Below are 20,528 nucleotides of genomic sequence, written 5' to 3'. Positions count from 1 at the left end.
AGTGAGCTCCCATTGGCTGGGAAAGCCTTTGTTACCCCACTGATGAAGGGGGACTTGGTTTTCGTAATATCGAGGTGTTGTTCGAGGCGTCAAATCTTCGTCATATATGGGAGCTGGTTAGTGGTAAGACGACTTTGTGGGCTGAAAGGTGAGAAATAATCTCATCAAAGATCAGCACTTCTGGACTTTATCGGCATCGAGTAGAAGTTCTTGGTGTTGGCGTCGAATTCTAGCCAGCAGGCCGACGGCTCAGCGACTCATTTGCACTTCTCTGGGGGATGGTCATGATACCAATTTTTGGACTGATCTATGGCATCCCCGGGGTCTTCTTTATGATGCTTTCGCGAGGGGGTATAGATATGATTCTCACCTTCATCTAGATGCCCGGGTTTCTCAGTTTATAGGGCAGTCGGGCTGGGTCTTTCCTACTCATGTAGCAGCCATGCTAGGGACTATCGAGGTTGAGGCCTGAGAGGTGGTCGTAGATAGTACTCTTAGAGATGAGGTGATCTGGATGCATAACCAGAATGGAGAGTTTACGCTCAAAGAGACGTATGAAGCAATTCGACCTAAAGGAACTCGATTGAGCTGGACTTCATTAGTATCGTCATCGGGTGGCATCCCTAAACATTGCTTCATCACGTGGCTTGCTTTTCGAAGACGCCTCAAAACTAGATCGCTTTTGGCTAGTTGGGGTATGATTATAGACACTACATGTGTATTTTGTGGGGGAGATGAAGAAACGGATTTCCACTTATTCTTTGGTTGTTCGCTCACAAAGATTATATGGGAATCGCTATTACTCAAGATGGGATTTTAGAGAGTATGTGCTGCTGATTGGGAAGGGGAGCAACAGTGGTGTATTAATCACTTTGGTCGGCTTTCTATTGCTGCCCGAGTGGGTCGTATGCTTCTAAATGCCTATGTCTATCATATTTGGAAGGAGCGGAATAACAGGGTATTTAGAGGCGATGTTATGTCACCGGAGCTGATTATTCATACTATTTGCGGATCAGGCTGAATACTATTACCAAACGGTTTGAAGATACTGAGGAGAATCGGAGGACAATTGACCGATGGAATCTTATTATCTCTCTTCAAAAGCCGGTCTATACGTCATGTAAATGGACTCGGCCGATGATAGGGAGACATATGATTAATACCGATGGTGATCTGAAAGAGGTGGATGCGGGTTATGGAGCCATTATTCGAGATTCAGAGGGGAATGTTGTTAGAGCAGCCACGGGTCAAGTTAATGGACAGACTATTTTCATACATGAGTTGCAGGGTGTTGAGTTGGGATTGGAGTTAGCTCTTAGTGCTGGGATGAAGGAAGTTGAACTTGGTCTTGATTCTATAAATATCAAGTTACTTGTTGCAAAACCAAATCAGAAATTACCATGGCGGGCGAGGCGTTTATGGAAGAGAGTTCAGAGGCTTAAGAGCCAATTTCAGAGTTTTCGGGTGTTTCATGTGTACAGGGAAGCAAACCAAGCTGCTGACCACTTGTCAAAGATGAGACTCGGACCGGGAGTAACTCACTTGAATGTTAGTCAACTATCGGCGGAACTAGTCAACATTGTTAACGCGGACTCTAGAGGGACAGTGAGAATGAGGAAAGGCTGGGGCTAATGTAATGATGTAATTTGATTTCTTTGTTGTTTTCCTTTTTGGTTTCTTATTTCTTTGTATCGGTTCAGGCTTCTCCCGCTTATCATTATCAAAAAAACATCTGAAATCTGAATCGGGCATCGATTCAGATTTCCAATCTGAATTTCTTTTAAAAATAAACACAACCTAAGTTAACTGGTTTTAGGATCGTAACGAGTTTTATTTCGAACTGATTTGAAATCTTTGTTGCGATGGAACTCTGGAGCAGGTTAATCTCGCTACTAGGGCTACAAGAAAACCAATTTAGCCTTTTGGTGATAAAATATGGCTACTCGGTTTAGGGTCAGTTTGTTACGGGTTACGGGGAAAAGATGCAATGTGAAAACCAAATTTTTCTCGTGGGAAAGAAAGTAACAATTTTCACATGTGAATTAAGGGTCCGTTTGATATGTTAAAATGTCTAAGTAAGAAAATCGACCTTTTTCTGATGAGAAAGAAAATCAAGAGACAAATCCAATCTTGGAAGAGTCGTTTTTTATCATTTGCGGGGCGTGTTCTTCTCATTAAGGTGGTTTTGAACAGCATGTTACTATATTGGGCAGCGGTGTTTGTTATTCCCAAAAGGGTTATGAACGACATCAACTTTATCTTTAGTAAGTTCCTCTGGTCAGGTGCTGATATGGGGTGTAAGAGAGCCCCTATTGGCTGGGAAAGCCTTTGTTACCCAACTGGTGAAGGGGGTCTCGGACTTCGTAATGTCGAGGTGCTGTTTGAGGCGTCTAACCTTCGCCATATATGGGATCTGGTTAGTGGTAAGACGACTTTGTGGGCTGATTGGGTGAGACATAATCTCATCAAAGATCAACACTTCTGGACTTTATCGGCTTCGAGTAGAAGTTCTTGGTGTTGGCGTCGGATTCTAGCCAGCAGACCGACAGCTCATCGACTCATTTGCACTTCTTTGGGGGATGGTCATGACACCAAATTTTGGACTGATTTATGGCATCCTCGTGGTCTTCTATTTGATGCTTTTGAGGAGACACATAGATATGATTCTCACCTTCATTTAGATGCCCGGGTTTCTCAGTTTATCGGGCAGTCAGGCTGGGCTTTCCCTAGGCATGTGGCAGCTATGTTAGGGACTATTGAGGTCGAGGCTAGAGAGGTGGTGGTAGATAGTACTCTAAGAGATGAGGTGATCTGGACGCCTAGCCAGAATGGAGAGTTTACTCTCAAAGAGACGTATGAAGCTATTCGACCTAGAGGAACTCGATTGAGCTGGACTTCATTAGTATGGTCACCGGGAGGTATACCTAAACATTGCTTCATCACATGGCTTGCTTTCCGACAACGCCTCAAAACCAGATCGCTTCTGGCTAGTTGGGGTATGGCTATAGACACTACTTGTGTATACTGTGGGGGGGATGAAGAAATGGTTTTCCACCTATTTTTTGGGTGTTCAGTCACAAAGATTATATGGGAATCGTTATTACTTAAGATGGGATTCCAGAGAGTATGTGCTGCAGATTGGGAAGGGGAGCTACAGTGGTGTATCAATCATTTTGGTGGGCTTTCTATCGCTGCCCGAGTGGGTCGTTTGCTTCTAAATGCCTATGTTTATCATATTTGGAAGGAGCGGAATAATAGGGTATTTAGAAGTAATGTCATGCCACCGGGGTTGATTATACACACTATTTGTGATGAAGTGAGGATCAAGCTGAATACCATTACCAAACGGTTTGAAGATACAGAGGAGAATCGGAGAACCATTGATCGCTGGAATCTTACTATCTCTCTCCAAAAGCCGGTTTACACTCCATGTAAATGGACTCGGCCGACGGCAGGGAGATACATGATTAATACGGATGGTGCATTGAACGAGGTGGATGCGGGGTATGGAGCCATTATTCGAGACTCGGAGGGGACCGTTGTGAGAGCAGCCACAGGTCAGGTTGACGGACAGACTATTTTCATACATGAGCTACAGGGCGTTGAGTTGGGTTTGGAGTTAGCACTTAGTGTCGGATTGCAGGAAGTTGAACTTGGTCTTGTCTCGATGAATATCAAGTTACTTCTTGCAAAACCACATCAGAAATTACCATGGAGGGCGAGGCGTTTGTGGAAGAGAGTTCAGAGGCTTCGAAGTCAATTTCGGAGTTTTCGAGTTTTTCATGTCTATAGAGAAGCCAATCAGGCTGCAGATTTCTTGTCAAAGATGAAGCTCGGACCGGGGGTGACTCACTTGAATATTAGTCAACTTCCGGTTGAATTAGTCAATATCGTTAATGCGGACTCTAGAGGGACAGTGAGAATGAGGAAAGGGTGGGGTTAATGAAATGATGTAATTTTGTTTTTTTTTTTTTTTTGCTGTCTTTTGATTTTATATTTCATTGTTCTCGGTTCGGGCATCTCCCGCTTATCATTATCAAAAAAAGTTCTAGTGTTTGATTGAGAGTAAGAGGGTAACTATATAAAGTAATGTATAAGTTGAACTTTCAAGGAGTGTGTCTTCGGAAATTAATATGCACATAATGGACTTTTCATGTAGTGCCTTCTGAATTTCGGGAGTTGTCTTCTCCTTTCTTCTCTTCCCCATCTCAAAATTAAAAACCAGCTCTAGGGTTTCGATCCCAGCAACTATACACCTCCATCGGCAATTAGAGTTTCATAAGGGTTTCAGTTAGGGAGATAAGAGATGATCCCAACAATGTTCGAGAAATCGATTAATGAGTTTTCATTTCCTTGTACAATCTGTATCATGATGTTTCCATCCAAGATAGAACCTTCCCAAAATGCTAAGAATCACTGAACCAGCAAATTGAGAAGACCAATCATCCAAATATTCACAATAAAAACAAGTTAATTGAACCCCTAACGTAATCGATGCCAAAATAACTAAATCTGAACCAATTTTTTAAAGCTTCAATGTGTGTTTATAGAGCATGGAGGAAACGATTTAGCCTCTACTGATTCTTACATGAAAACGTGGAAAGTGGTAATACTAATCACATGATCTGCACCCGAGATATCAAAAGAAGCTGTAGGAGAGAGAGGAATGATTTGCAGTTCTGACCGACAGAGAGGGAGAAGGGAAAGAGGGGAATTTACGGAAATAGCCTCACGAGAGGAGAGAGAGCGCAACTTTACAAAGTCTGGGTAAGAAATGGGTTTTCCCATGTGGAAGGTGGTAAAATAAATGGGGCAATTTTCACACCTTTTTTTCCATCACAAAACAACTTTCACACCTCAACTGTCTCACCAAACAGTGGAATTCGTCTTTCTTATAAAAATCGGTTTTCTGACTTGCTTTTCCCACGTACCAAACAAACCCCGTGTGAAAATAATTGATGTGAGAACCTTTTGTTTTTATAGGAAAGAAAACCAAGTTTTTCTTACAAAAATTGATTTTCATCTCAAATAGTATTTCTTATTTGCCTAGGGTAAAATAGTATTTTCATCTCAAAAATATTGTGGGGTTGTTATATTTAGCTACTTTTTCGAAAAAGGGAGTCCAAACAACAAGTGAATTATAGGAAAGGGAGTCCAAACAGCAAATCTCCCTTTTTTTGGGATATTTTGACATTGACTCCATTCTTGATTTCGGTGGACGTACTTCTACATAAGGTGGTGGACCGCAACGACTCAAAACCCGAGCACGTGCGAACGTTTTTTTTTTGTTTTTTTTTTTGCATAACTCAGCAGGCTAAGGGAGCCTGACCCATAAACAAAAAGAGTCTACAAAGCCAAATTATCCAATCCCACTAGGGGTGAAAACACTCCCAAACAAAAAAAAACAAGAGGAGCCCCAAGACCCCAAAAAGACAGATTAACATGAAAAAAAGTAAACAATCATTTCTTCCTTATTCTCATTGATCCCCTCCTATCAGCATCAATAATCTGCTGCAACTCAGCATCAAAATCAGAAGGCTGTAAAATCACCTCCCCATTGCTAGGGGCAGTCCTAGAAAGCCAATCAACAGCACCATTCAGCTCCCTAAAGAATGAATCACATCACAGCTCACAAAGGACCCTATGAGCTCCCTAACCTTTCTGTACAAAGTAGCCAGCCTCCAAGGAGGAGAAGAAACCCTCTCATCAAGTAAAGCCTCGGCAACCTGGGAATCAGTAGCAATGCTCACATGAGTCAACTCAAGGCCTTTAGCAACCCTCAACCCCAATTCAATTGCTTGAAGTTCATGAAATATATCAGATATAGGAACTGCCTTCCCATGGGCTGCCACAAGAGCAGCACCACCAGCATCCCTAATCAGACACCCATAACCAGCACCAACTGAAGAAAAAGCCCCATCAGTATTGATCATCATAGTACCCAACCTTGGTCCCTGCCATCTGCATTCAAGCTTTTGAGGATTCACATAACACATATCAATATTCCAAGCAGCTGCAACCCTTCTATTCCAAGGATTATCAACCATTTTGCATTTGGAATGGGCCATCTTCACCCTGACCTCCTGAATGATCTGCTGGAGCACAAATTCTTTGCTAAGATGGGTCTCATTATGGAGCGTTCTATTTCTCTCCCACCAGATATGGTATATGAAGCAATTAAAAGCCAGCTTCCCTAACACAGCCAGCCCATCTTTCCCCTTAAAATAGCCAAATACCACTTCACTTCATCTCCCCATTCCTCTCTACCAACTCTAAAAAGCCCCAGCAATCTCAAAAGTTTTTTCCAAATAGAGCTTGAAAACTCACAATGAAAGAACAAGTGAGCCTCATCTTCACTTCCCTGACCACACAAGAAGCATGAAGGGTCCACTTCAATACCCCAGAACAGAAGCTTGCATTTAGTCTTAAGGCCCCCCTTCATAGCTAACCAAGAGATGAAACCATGTCTAGGAATGTTGTGGGAGAACCAAACCAACCCATGCCAAGGAACAATCTTGCCCAACCTTTCTCAAAGATCCATAAGTCTCTTTCAAAGAAAACACTCCTGCCTCCCCAGCTTTCCAAATGAGCAAATCCTCTCTGTCTTCATCAATGGAGATCTCCTGAAACCCCTAAGCAATGGCCCCCAAGAATTCAACCATCTGCCAAGGTAAAACCCACCTCCCATCAACAATACAAGAGCTTACCTTAGCCTGAGCATGAAACTTACTGTCAAATCTGAAAATGTCAGAAAAAAAATGACCTGAAGAATCCCCATAGGATGCCAATTATCCTGCCAGAGTCTAGTAGAATGCCCATTACCAATAATGTGGACAGTTAACTTCAGCCCATAACATCTCTACTGAAGCAGCCTCCTCCAAACCCAAGAGGCTGTAGAGGGAATCTTCATAAGCCAGAACTCCTTGTTCTTAAGAAGGTTACATTGAACCCACTCCACCCACAAGGTATCCTTAGAAATGAAAATGTCCCATATATGTCTCATACAACTAGCAATATTAAGAGTTGCCAAACTCCTAAAGCCCAAACCCCCCTCTTGAGCAGGGAAGCAGACTTTACTCAATGGCTGCTCTTCTGTCCTCAGCTCCTGAACCATTCCACAAGAACTTACTAAGCATAGAATCAAGCTCCTTAATCACCCTCTTAGGAAGATCAAATACACAGAACCAACATAACACCATACTTTGCAAAATGGCTTTGATCACAACCACTCTACCAGCATAAGAGAGGAATTTTGGTCTTCCAAGATTTGATCCTATTACTGACCCTTTCTAGGAGAGGCAAACAATCATGGAACTTCAGTTTAGTGGATATCAGAGGCACCCCCAGATATCTAACAAGAAGTGATCCACACTCAAAACCCAAGCTAGAAACCACATTACTCACCACAGCATAAGTGAGACCAGCAGCATATAAGGAGCTCTTCCCTTGATTGACTTTGAGACCAGTGCACACATGGAAGTCAATCCAAACTTCATTCAAGGCAGCAACAGACTCCATATCACCCTTGGAGAAGACTAATAAATCATCTGCAAAGGCCAAGCGAGTGACAACAGGCCTGGTACACTTAGGGTGCAGACTAAACCTTCCCTCCTCCACCTTTCTAAGAAGAACATTGAACACCTCCATGACAAGAACAAATAGGTAAGGGGACATAGGGCACCTCTGTCTTAACCCCTTCTTGCCTCCAATATAACCATAAGAGCCACCATTAACCACAATAGGAAAAACTAACTGAAGAGACACAGACTAAAACCCACTCTCTGAATCTAGGAGGAAACCCCATCTTCTCCATCACTTTCATCAAGGCAGACCACTAAATGGTATCATATGCTTTTTGCAAATCAATTTTATAAGCACACCTAGGGGGGCAATGGATGTATGATAATCCCTAGTTAACTCATGAGCAAGAAGGATATTATCTTGAATGCACCTACCAGAGACAAAGGCAGATTGACAAGGACTAACAAGATTGAATATACAATCTCTTATCCTCAAAGTGAGAATTTTAGTAATACATTTATAAACAACATTGCAACATGATATTGATCTAAATTCACTAACTCTAGAATCTAAATTCACTAACTCTAGAAGCATTGACAGATTTAGGAACCAAAGTTACAAGGGTAGAATTTACCTCCTTCAAGAGCTTTCCTGAGGTGAAGAATCTCAAAACAGGCACAAGTTACAGACTTATAAACAGAACAAAAAAACCCTAAAAACGAGGAGAGAGAAAAAGTGCGGCTGAGTTAGTTTTCCGGTGGCTTTGTGGTGGTCGGTGTCTTTTTTTTTTCTTCTTTCTTGCTTGTTGTGCCTCTTTAGCTGGTCTGGCGGCTGGGAGACATCTCCTTCTTCCCTCTCCAACGATTATGGAGAGGGAGGAAAGGTTTTCTTCTTCTGGTTTCTTAGATGGTGGTTCGAAGAGTCCGATGGAGGAGGAGAGGTTTAGCTCCGATACTCGTCAGGGAAGTTCAAGCTGGGCGAAGTTGTTTCAAGAGAGAGAAGGTGGTATGAAGGAAAAGTTGGAGTTCTTCCCTTCTGTGATGATTAATGAAGAGAGGGTTACTGTGATTTCTACCAAGGATTATTCTAAGCAAATCAGTCAGTGTGAGAGTTGGCTCATTGGTTCATTTATTGGTCGGAGACTGGAATTTGGGTTTGTTCGTGCTACCTTTTTTTGATTTTGATAAGCGGGAGAAGCCCGAAACGAGTACAAAGAAATAAGAAATCAAAAAAACAGCAAGGAAGTCAAATTACATCATCTCATTAGCCCCACCCTTTCCTCATTCTCACTGTACCTCTAGAGTCCGCATTAACGATATTGACTAATTCCACCGGAAGTTGACTAATATTCAAGTGAGTCACCCCCGGTCCAAGCTTCATCTTCGACAGGAAATCTGCAGCCTGATTGGCTTCTCTATAGACATGAAAGACACGAAAACTCCGAAATTGACTCCGGAGCCTTTGAACCCTCCTCCACAAACGCCTCGCCCTCCATGGTAATTTCTGATGTGGTTTTGCAAGAAGTAACTTGATATTCATCGAGTCAAGACCAAGTTCAACTTCCTGCAATCCGGCACTAAGTGCTAACTCCAATCCCAACTCAACACCCTGTAGCTCGTGTATGAAAATAGTCTGTCCATCAACCTGACCTGTAGCTGCTCTCACAACAGTCCCCTCCGAGTCTCGAATAATAGCTCCATACCCAGCATCCACCTCGTTAAGTGCACCATCTGTATTAATCATATATCTCCCAGCCATCGGCCGAGTCCATTTGCATTAAGTGTAAACCGGCTTCTGGAGAGAGATAGTAAGATTCCAGCGCTCGATGGTTCTCCGATTCTCCTCCGTATCTTCAAACCATTTGGTAACAGTATTCAGCTTGATCCTCACTTCATCACAAATAGTGTGGATAATCAGCTCCGGTGACATGACATTACTTCTAAATACCCTATTATTCTGCTCCTTCCAAATATGATAAACATAGGCATTTAGAAGCATACGGCCCACTCGGGCAGCAATAGAAAGCCCACCAAAGTGATTAATACACCACTGTAGCTCCTCTTCCCAATCTGCAGCACTTACTCTCTGATATCCCATCTTGAGTAATAACGATTCCCATATAATCTTTGTAACCGGACAACCAAAGAATAAGTGGAAAACCGTTTCTTCGTCTCCCCCACAGAATACACAAGAAGTGTCTATAGCCATACCCCAACTAGCCAGGAGCGATCTGGTTTTGAGGCGTTGTCGGAAGGCAAGCCACGTGATGAAGCAATGTTTTGGTATACCACCCGGTGACCATACTAATGAAATCCAGCTCAATCGTGTTCCCCTAGGTCGAATAGCTTCATACGTCTCTTTGAGAGTAAACTCTCCATTCTGGCTAGGCGTCCAGATCACCTCATCTCTTAGAGTACTATTTACCACCACCTCTCTAGCCTCGACCTCAATATTCCCTAACATAGCTGCCACATGTATAGGGAAAACCCAGCCTGAAAGCCCGATAAACTGAGAAACCCGGGCATCTAAATGAAGGTAAGAGTCGTATCTATGTGTCTCCTCAAAAGCATCAAACAGAAGACCACGAGGATGCCATACATCAGTCTAGAATTTGGTATCATGACCATCTCCCAAAGAAGTGCAAATGAGTCGAAGGGCCATCGGTCTGCTGGCTAGAATCCGACGCCAACACCAAGAACTTCTACTCGAAGCCGATAAAGTCCAGAAGTGTTGATCTTTGATGAGATTATTTCTCACCCAATCAGCCCACAAAGTCTTCTTACCACTAACCAGATCCCATATATGGCGAAGGTTAGACGCCTCAAACAACACCTCGATATTACGAAATCCGAGGCCCCCTTCATCAGTCGGGTAACAAAGGCTTTCCCAGCCAATAGGAGCTCTCTTACACCCCATATCAGCACCTGACCAAAGGAACTTACTAAAGATGGAGTTGATGTCGTTCATGACCCTTTTGGGAATAACAAACACTGCTGCCCAATATAGTAACATACTGTTCAAAACCACCTTAATCAGAAGAACACGCCCCGCAAACGATAAAAAGCGACTCTTCCAAGATTGGATTCGTCCCTTGATTTTATCTATCAGCGGTATGCAATGACTATAGGTAAGACGAGATGATATGAGGGGTAGTCCCAAGTATCGAATAGGCAGAGAACCAGTACCGAATGCCAGGATGGTGGTGATATCACTCTGACCTTGAGCCGAAAGACCAGCAAAGAAGATAGTACTCTTAAACACGTTGGCCTGCAACCCCGTCGCCCGATGAAAGCCAGTTAGCACACCTTTTAGGGATTGGGCCGAACCCATGTCTCCTCGAAAAAAGACCATGAGATCGTCTGCAAAACAGAGGTGAATAACCTTCGGGACTAGACACTTAGGGTGTAGCAAAAACCGACCTGCCCTTTCCTCTCGATCAATCAGAACCGCGAATACCTCCATCATTAAAACAAACAGATATGGAGATATCGGGCAGCCTTGCCGTAAACCACGTTTCCCATCAAAATAACCATGGGCTTCACTATTGACCAAAATAGAGAACTTAGACGTAGTGACACAAGCCCGTATCCATTCTATAAATATCCTTGGAAAATGGAACTTTCCAAAGACTGAGAATAGTGAAGACCAACGAACTGTATCATACGCCTTCTTAAGGTCAATCTTGACCGTACACCGAGCTGGACCATCAGGTCGATGATAGTTCCGGACAATCTCATGGGCTAGCATGATATTGTCCTGAATGGTACGGCCAGAGATAAAGGCTGGCTGGTTCGGACTAATCATCGAATAAATTACTCCTTTCAGTCTAATAGTCAGTATCTTGGTAATGCATTTATACAACACATTACAACAAGATATAGGTCTAAAGTCTGAAACTGAAGAAGCATTATCGATCTTAGGAATAAGAGTAACGAAAGTAGAATTTACCTCTTTGAGAAGTTTTTCAGAGCTGAAGAAATTCTGAATGGCCTCCACAAAATCGTCTCCCACAATCGACCAACACGCCTTAAAAAAATGGGAAGAGACCCGTCCGGCCCCGGCGATCGATCAGAACCAATAGTTTGCAGAGCAGCATATATTTCATCTCTGGTCACCCTCATGATAAGAAGAACTCCTTCAGCTTCTGTCAGCGGTCGTGAGAACTCCATATTGGATATGTGCTCTGATGCTTCATTATCCTCCTCATCTCGCCCGAATAAGTCTCGATAGAAATCCACACACATATTAGCTATTTCCACTTGATCCTCAGCCACCGAACCATCCTCTCTACCGAGTCGAGTGATAGTGTTCCGAGACTTCCGCTCCTTAATAGAAATAAGTTGTATTGCTGTCATCGAGAGTGAGTCATTCAACTTTAGCACGTTGACGGAGCATTGCTGTTTCTGCCCGAACAACATTACTATAGTTTTCAGTAGCTACTCTCTCTTGCCTCCGTAATACCGGGTTTGCTGGATGTCCCTGCAATCGGACCTGCACTGAATGTAAAAAATTCTGGTTAATGGTTACCTGGTTCGTCACCCCATTGAACCGATCTTTCTTCCATTCATTCAATCGAGCCTTCAAAGCTTTGAGTTTAGTCACCATACGAAACATCGGGTTACCCCATTGTTCGTGCTACCTTACTGCGTATTTGGAAACCCAAGGGAGAGATGTTTCTTACTGTGCAAGGAGATTCTTCTTTCATCATTAGGTTTGCTCTTGAGGAGGATCGACAGAGAGTCCTGGAGATGGAACCTCTTTTTATTGCTAATCGGTTGTTTTTGGTTCGCCCATGGAAGCTCTTCATCGAAGAAGATATTACAAAGATGGAATCAGTTCCTGTTTGGGTGTGCTTGAGAAATGTTCCGAGCTTCTTGTGGAATAGGAGAGGTCTTTCTCAGATAGCTAGTCATTTGGGTTCTCCCATTATGTTGGATGGACCAACTGAGCTGAAAACTCGGATGCCATTTGCTCGTGTTCTTGTGGAGATAGGTAAGGATTGTTTGCTGCCATCTACTATTCCTATTTTGATTGATGGGTTCGAAGAATTGAAGTTAGGGTTGAATATGCGTAGAAACCTTTGAGGTGTGATGGTTGCTCTGCTTTTGGACATTCTCTTAGTCGATGCCCAACAAGTGTTCGACAAAATGTTCCAAAGCCTGAGTACAATTCAGAAGCTAGGAAGCAGGCCTCTGCTGGTCCTTCTAAGGGTACAAGTAGCCAGGCTTGGGTTCCTAGGCAACCTAAAGGTTCTAATCTTGGAGTTCCTGGGCAGTCTAGTTATTCTTCTGTTCCTCCTTCTCATTGTGCTCCAGCTTGTGATCAGAATGAGGCCTTTGTGAAGGACTCTTCTGCAAAAAGTTGGGCTACTTGTGCTCAAGCTGTGCCTCCTAGTGAGGCAGAGCTTGCAAAAAGTAAAGAGGGGAGTTCTCATGAGCTAGACTTGGCTGGAACTGATGCTACCATGGTAGATGAGGGAGGTGGGTGGTCAGTGGTTACTAATAAGAGAAATAAGAAGGTTAGTGCTGGTATTGGTGTTGTTCTTTCTTCTCCCTTGGAGGAGCAAAGGAACACTAAAGGTTCCAAGAGACAATGTGTGGGTGGTTTTTCTTCTTACAAGAGTCCTGAAGGAGGACTGATTTTTGGTGCTGGAGGCAATGAGAATAGGTCAGAAGGAGAGTCTGAGCCTTGTGATGAAGGTCGTGCTGGTGTGGCTACTAAGGTAGCTTTGTATTCCAGGAAGGGGGTTTCTCTAACTTCCAGTTCTGGTGGGATGGTAAGAGGTCCTTCCCGTACCTTTAATGGTTAATTTTGGTTGCTTGAATGTGAGAGGGTTAAATAGCTCTCTCAGAATAAGAGATGTTAGGGATCTCATTAGAATTAAGAAACTTAGTCTTATGGGGCTGGTTGAGACTAGAGTTGTGAGGAGTAATAAACTGGCTATTCAGAGAAGCATTAGTCCTTTTTGGAGCTTCTTAGATAACTATGATGAAGATGAGGGTGGTAGAATATGGTTGGCTTGGGATAGTAGGGAATTGAGAGTGGATATTTTGTTTAAATCTAGCCAGTTACTTGCTGTCCATGTGGAGATGCAGAATGGTAGTGAGTTTCTCTTGGCTGTGGTGTATGGTAGCAATCTTGCTGTTGATAGGAAGATTCTTTAGAAGGATATCAAGGAGTTGACTGCTGAGATTAAGGTTCCTTGGATGTTCATGGGTGACTTCAATTCTATCATGGGGTGTGATGATAAGATTGGAGGGGCAGATGTCAAGGCTAGTCAGTTTGAGGAGTTTTTGGAGTGCTCTCAGGTATCTCTCCATTTTTATTGTCCTTTTTCTGGTTGTTATTTTACTTGGTCTAATTGACAGGAAGGTGTAGCTGCTATTTGGACCAAGATTGATAGGGTTCTAGTTAATATTGATTGGCTTGAGCTCTTTCCTGGTTCCAATGTGGATTTTGGGGAGCCTAGATCTTCTGACCACTCACCTGCTATAGTTTCTCTTGATGAGGTGCAAGTTAGAGGGAGGAGACCTTTTAAGTTCTTTAATTGCTGGGTGGAGGAGACTGGTTTTAAGGAATTAGTGGAAGAAGTTTGGGATCAGAAAGTGGAAGGCAATCCTATGTTTAGGCTTCTGTCTAAACTCAAGGCTGTTAAGAGTAGTCTTATCCAGTGAAAGGCTGCTAAGTTTAGAGATTTTCCTTCTCAGGTTGCTACTGCTCAGGCAGAGATGGTTAGAGCTCAGGGGGGTCTTCAGGAGGATCCTCTTAATGCTGAGCTTAGAAGGGTTGAGAGAAGGGCAGTGGAAGAGTATGCTTCTAAGGCTAAGGCTGAGTCATCTATGTTAAAGCAGCAAGCTAGAGTTAGGTGGCTTACCTTGGATGACAATAACAACAAATTCTTCCATAGCACTATTAAGGAAAGGAGATCAAGGAATCTTATTAGAAAGCTTGAGAACTCTAATGGTGAGATAGTGGATGATCCTGAGGAGGTGATTGCTAAATGTGTGTCCTATTATGAAAATTTGTTGGGTACTGCTGATGTTAATGATGAGGAGGATAGTATTCTTGACTCTTTTCAGTTCCAACATCTATTGGCTTATGAGGACTGTGAGGAGTTAGTAAGGATGGTGAGTAGAGATGAAACTGTGTTTGCTCTCTCATCTATTGGTTCTGATAGGGCTCCAGGACCAAATGGTTTTTCTTCCTTCTTCTTTAAGCATTGTTGGAAAATTGTTGGGGATGATTTTGTGCTTGCTATCCAGAGCTTTTTCAGGTCTGGGAAGCTTCTTGGTGAGGTTAATTCTACCTTGGTTTCTCTCGTTCCAAAGGTGCAGAATGCTTCTTCTATGAAGGACTTTAGACCCATCTCTTGTTGTAATGTCATTTATAAATGCATTACCAAGATTTTGACAGTTAGATTGAGGCAGTTCATTTTTCATATGGTTAGTGAGAACCAGTCAGCTTTCATTTCTGGGAGATCTATCCAAGATAACATTATGATGGCTCATGAGATTGTTAGGAATTACAACTACAAGGGAGGGTCCCCAAGATGTACTGTTAAAATTGACCTTAGGAAGGCTTATGATACTGTCAGATGGTCAGCCTTGCTCAAGATTTTAAGGAAATTTTCATCTTCCTGAGAAGTTTGTGAATTGGGTTTATGTTTGTGTCTCTTCCGCCAGATATTCTATTGTTGTTAATGGGGGTTCTCATGGCTATTTCAAGGGTAAGAAGGGGCTTAGGCAGGGATGTCCTATCTCTCCTTACCTTTTTGTGCTTGTTATGGAGTTGTTCTCTTCTCTTATTATGAAGGAGGAGGCTGAGGGTAGATTTCATCTCCACCCCAAAGTGTAAGAATCTTAATATTACTCATTTGTGCTTTGCAGATAATTTAATGGTTTTTCTTAAAGGAGATTGTGAGTCTGTTAATGCTCTTCATAGTGTTCTTCATAGACTTCAGAAAGCTACTGGCTTAGGGGTGAATTGTGCCAAAAGTACCATGTACTGGGCTGGTATTGCATCTGAGGAGAAGGAGAGATTTCAGACTATTCTAGGTTTTCAATGGGGGGCTCTGCCTGTGAGATATTTGGGCTTGCCTTTGGTGGCTTCAGGACTTACTTATTCTGATTGTGCCCCTCTCATTCAGAAGGTGCAAGGTAGGATCAAATCTTGGAAGGCTAGATATCTTTCATTTGCTGGGAGGTCTCTTCTTATCAAAGCAGTGTTGTGTAGCATGATTATCTATTGGACTTCTGTCTCTGTGCTCCCTAAAAAGGTGCTTAATGAGCTTGACTCTCTTTTCTTCAATTTTCTTTGGAGTGGGGTTGAGCTTGGGCATAAGACTCGAGCTGTGAAGAGACAAATTGTTTGTCTTCCTAAGGAAGAAGGGGGGTTGGGCATTAGAAGTGTTCAGACTGTGAATAATGCTCTCAATCTTAGGCATGTGTGGGATATAGTTAGTGGCAGGGATACTCTTTGGGTGAGATGGGTCACTAACAACCTAATCAAGGACAAGTGTTTTTGGGTTATGAAGGTCCCTAATGACTGTTCTTGGTGTTGGAGGAGAATTCTAGGGAGCAGGGAGCAAGCTCAGCATATGATATTTCATCAGCTTGGGAGTGGTACTACTCTGAAGTTCTGGTTGGACATTTGGCATCCTCAGGGCTTGCTTTATGAGTTCTTTGTGGAGAACTTAAGATTTGCTTCTAATTTCAGTCTTAGTTCCCTAGTGTCTGCTTTCATCCTTGAAGGGAATTGGAACTTTCCTTCTTATTTGCTCCCTCTGATTGAACCTATTGTCTCCTCCTTGCATTCCTCTCTTATTGGGGTTTCTCCAGAAGATAGGGCTATGTGGTTGGTTAGTAAGTATGGGGAGTTCACTCTTAAGGAGACTTATGAGCATCTTAGAAACAAAGGTAGCCAGGTTTCTTGGAAGGGATTGGTCTGGTTTCCTTCTTCTATCCCTAGGCACTGCTTTATCACTTGGGTAGCTTTGCATAGGGGGTTAAAGACCAACTTGAAACTTATTTCTTGGGGTATGCAGGTGCAGAGGGCTTGGTTTCTTTGCTCTCATGAGGATGAATCTGATTTCCACCTGCTGTTTGGATGTAAGTTTTCTACTTCTATTTGGAGGGATCTTTTGCAATTGCTTGATTTGCAACCTATTGCTTTCTCTGCTTGGGACCAGGGTATTCATTGGTGTATTGCCCAATTTAGTGGTAATACTTTTAAAAAGAGAATGGGCTGCTTGATTCTCAATGCTTTTGTGTATCATGTCTGGAGAGAAAGGAACTTTAGAGCCTTTCAACACAAGAGCATGTCTGAAATGGAAGTTATTTATGTTATTCTCTCTGAGCTGAAGATTAAGGTTGCTGGTTGGGGGGCTAGGATTGAAGAATCAGCTACTAATAGGAGAATTCTTGAGGTGCTGAATGTTAACAGAGCTTTGGTCAGGCTTGTGGCCAAGGGGCACAGATGGAAAACTCCTGATGAAGGCTGCGTCATGGTTAGTACTGATGGAGCCATGGGTAAGGATAGGGCTGGGTATGGTGCTTTGATTAGAAATACTCAAGGTATAGTTCTTGCTGCCTGTGCTGCTCATACTCCAGTGCAGAGTGTGTTTTTTCATGAGTTGCAAGGTGTTACCTTAGGCTTGGAGCTGACTGAGTCTATGGGTCTTCAGTTCATTATCATAGCTTCAGACTCTGCTGCTGTGGTGTCTGCTCTTGGGGATCAGGCTAGTCAGTTCCCTTGGAAAGCTCGTGCTCTCTTGTCCAAAATCAAGAGTAAGATGGAGTGCTTCATAGGTTGTAAGGTGAAGCATGTTTACCGAGAGGTTAATAGTGCAGCTGACTATCTCTCCAAAATGAAGATAGGAGATGTGATTCATTTGAATGATGCTGACTTGCCAGGAGAGCTTGCTTCTATTGTGGAGGATGACAGGAAGGGGGTTATTAGAATCAGGAAGCATTGGCCGAGTGTGCCTTAAGATGTATTTTGTTGATTGTTTTTGTTTGTGGTCTTGCTTTAGGCTGTTGCCTTTTGAACTTTTGTATTGATCTTTTGTTTCAATAATATAGGGTCGGGGTCCCTTTAATCCCCGCTGACCACTTCAAAAAAAAAAAAAATCTCAAAACAGCCTCAGTAAAATCATCCCCAACTATCTCCCAACAAGCCCTAAAGAAATGAGAAATAAACCCATCAAGACCAGGAGCTTTTTCTAGGCCAATTGTAGCAAGAGCGTGGACCACCTCATCCCTAGTCACCTTCCTGGTCAACATATCAGCATCATGACTAATCAAGGTACTCCCAAATTCCATATTATCAAGCAGCTCAAGAATCTCCAAAGGAAACTCAGAGACCCTAAACATTTGTTGAAAGAACTGCACACATTCTTCAGCAACCAAGGAAGAACTCACCACCTTCTCACCTAGACTGTTGTACAAAAAAGGAGATGTTATTCCTTGATCTTCTCTCTTTTAATGAAGCATGAAAAACCTAGTATTACTATCACCCAACTCTATATTTTGGACCCTGGATTTTTGCTTAAGCATGGACTCTTCCATCCTGGCCTTCTTTGCAAAATCAGCAACAGCTACCCTCTCCTCTATCCTAGCCTCTTCAGAAAGAGGCCTCATTTGCAGCTGAGATTGACACTCCTCCATTCTCCTCCTGGCTAGAATAACTTGATCAGCAAAACCAGAGAATCTCTCCCTCTTCAACTCCTTAAGAGCAGCTTTAACTCTCTTGAGTTTACACACCAGTCTAAACATAGGATTCCCAGTAACTTGGACCTTCCAAGCTTCATCAACCACCTCCATAAAGCCATCCTCCTCTATCCAGCAATTAAAGAATTTAAAAGGCCTAGGCCCTGCTCTCTCCTTCTCAAAAAGAGAAACCACACATGGAGAATGATCAGAGACACCAGAATTCAGAAATTCAGCCTGAGCATTAGTGAATTCCTGACTCCATTCAATATTAACTAGGGCCCTATCCAACTTTTCAGAAATGCACCTATCCCCCCTTTGAGAATTAGTCCAAGTAAACAAGTTACCTGAAAAAGGACAATCAAAGAGTTTAGCATCATCAACACACTCTTTGAGTTCTTTCACACCCCTCTGATGAAGTAAAGCACCCCCAACTTTCACATCCACCTGTAACACACAGTTAAAATCACCCATGACTAACCATGGTCCCTCATAAACTGCAGCAACTCTCCTCAGCTCAGTCCATAAATCCCTTCTCTCCCTAGACACATTCCTAGCATACACACAAGTAAGAAGAAACCACCTCCCATCCTTTAAACATACCTTAGAAGTCACAACCTGATCAGTCTTCACACAATCAGTTACAATAACTTGGCTAGAGTCCCATAACAACCACATTCTACATAACTTATCACTACAATAGTTATTCTCCCACTCCCAAGTAGGCATAAGCAACCTCTTAGCCTTATCTTTATTAGCTACATCTACTCTAGTCTCTAAAACAACACACAAGCTTAAACTACTACTCCTAATAAACTTCACCACTTCCTTCCTCCTGAGAGAGTCATTTAGCCCCCTCACATTCCAAAATCCTACACTAATCATTTAAAATTCTGGAAGGTGCCCTCTCCCTCCAACCAGGCACCCCATGCCCCCAACAACTCCATTACCAAATAGAGCAACCTTATTGGCTACCCCCACAGAAGCCTCACTATCTCCTTCATCCATATTCATCACCCCTTCACCATTGTCATTCAAATTCTCCTTCACACCAGCTTCAGCCACACACTGCTTTTTAGAAGCCTTTACTTTTTTTTTGATAATGATAAGCGGGAGATGCCCGAACCGAGAACAATGAAATATAAAATCAAAAAACAGCAAAGAAAAATCAAAATTACATCATTTCATTAGCCCCACCCTTTCCTCATTCTCACTGTCCCTCTAGAGTCTGCATTAACGATATTGACTAATTCCACCGGAAGTTGACTAATATTCAAGTGAGTCACCCCCGGTCCGAGCTTTATCTTTGACAAGATATCTGCAGCCTGATTGGCTTCTCTATAGACATGAAAAACTCGAAAACTCCGAAATTGACTTCGAAGCCTCTGAACTCTCTTCCACAAACGCCTCGCCCTCCATGGTAATTTCTGATGTGGTTTTGCAAGAAGTAACTTGATATTCATCAAGTCAAGGCCAAGTTCAACTTCCTGCAATCCGGCACTAAGTGCTAACTCCAAACCCAACTCAACGCCCTGTAGCTCATGTATGAAAATAGTCTGTCCGTCAACCTGACCTGTGGCTGCTCTCACAACAGTCCCCTCCGAGTCTCGAATAATGGCTCCATACCCCGCATCCACCTCGTTCAATGCACCATCCGTATTAATCGTGTATCTCCCTGCCGTCGGCCGAGTCCATTTGCATGGAGTGTAAACCGGCTTTTGGAGAGAGATAGTAAGATTCCAGCGATCAATGGTTCTCCGATTCTCCTCCGTATCTTCAAACCGTTTGGTAACGGTATTCAGCTTGATCCTCACTTCATCACAAATAGTGTGTATAATCAACCCAGGTGGGATGACATTACTTCTAAATACCCTATTATTCCGCTCCTTCCAAATATGATAAACATAGGCATTTAGAAGCAAACGACCCACTCGGGCAGCGATAGAAAGCCCACCAAAATGATTGATACACCACTGTAGCTCCCCTTCCCAATCTGCAGCAGATACTCTCTAGAATCCCATCTTAAGTAATAACGATTCCCATATAATCTTTGTGACTGAACACCCAAAGAATAGGTGGAAGACTGTTTCTTCGTCTCCCCCACAGTATACACAAGTAGTGTCTATAGCCATACCCCAACTAGCCAGAAGCGATCTGGTTTTGAGGCGTTGTCGGAAAGCAAGCCACGTGATGAAGCAATGTTTGGGTATACCACCCGGTGACCATACTAATGAAGTCCAGCTCAATCGAGTTCCTCTAGGTCGAATAGCTTCATACGTCTCTTTGAGAGTAAACTCTCCA

The 20,528-nt window shown here is 42.9% G+C and overlaps 1 long non-coding RNA gene across 1 annotated transcript; it reads left to right on the top strand.

The window, feature by feature from the left end:
• Positions 1-3,169: 3,169 nt before the first annotated feature.
• Positions 3,170-20,283, top strand: LOC147544060 (uncharacterized). Its single transcript, XR_015223576.1, has 2 exons — positions 3,170-3,259; positions 20,136-20,283. It is a non-coding gene; the product is annotated as an uncharacterized LOC147544060 (long non-coding RNA).
• Positions 20,284-20,528: the final 245 nt, after the last annotated feature.

The sequence above is a fragment of the Eschscholzia californica genome, unplaced genomic scaffold, assembly GCF_041429995.1.
Source record: "Eschscholzia californica isolate CP2 unplaced genomic scaffold, dmEscCali1.0.p SCAF_4, whole genome shotgun sequence".
NCBI lineage: Eukaryota > Viridiplantae > Streptophyta > Magnoliopsida > Ranunculales > Papaveraceae > Eschscholzia > Eschscholzia californica.
The sequence above is the reverse complement of the archived record's forward strand: the minus strand, read 5'-3'. Positions and strand labels throughout refer to the sequence as shown.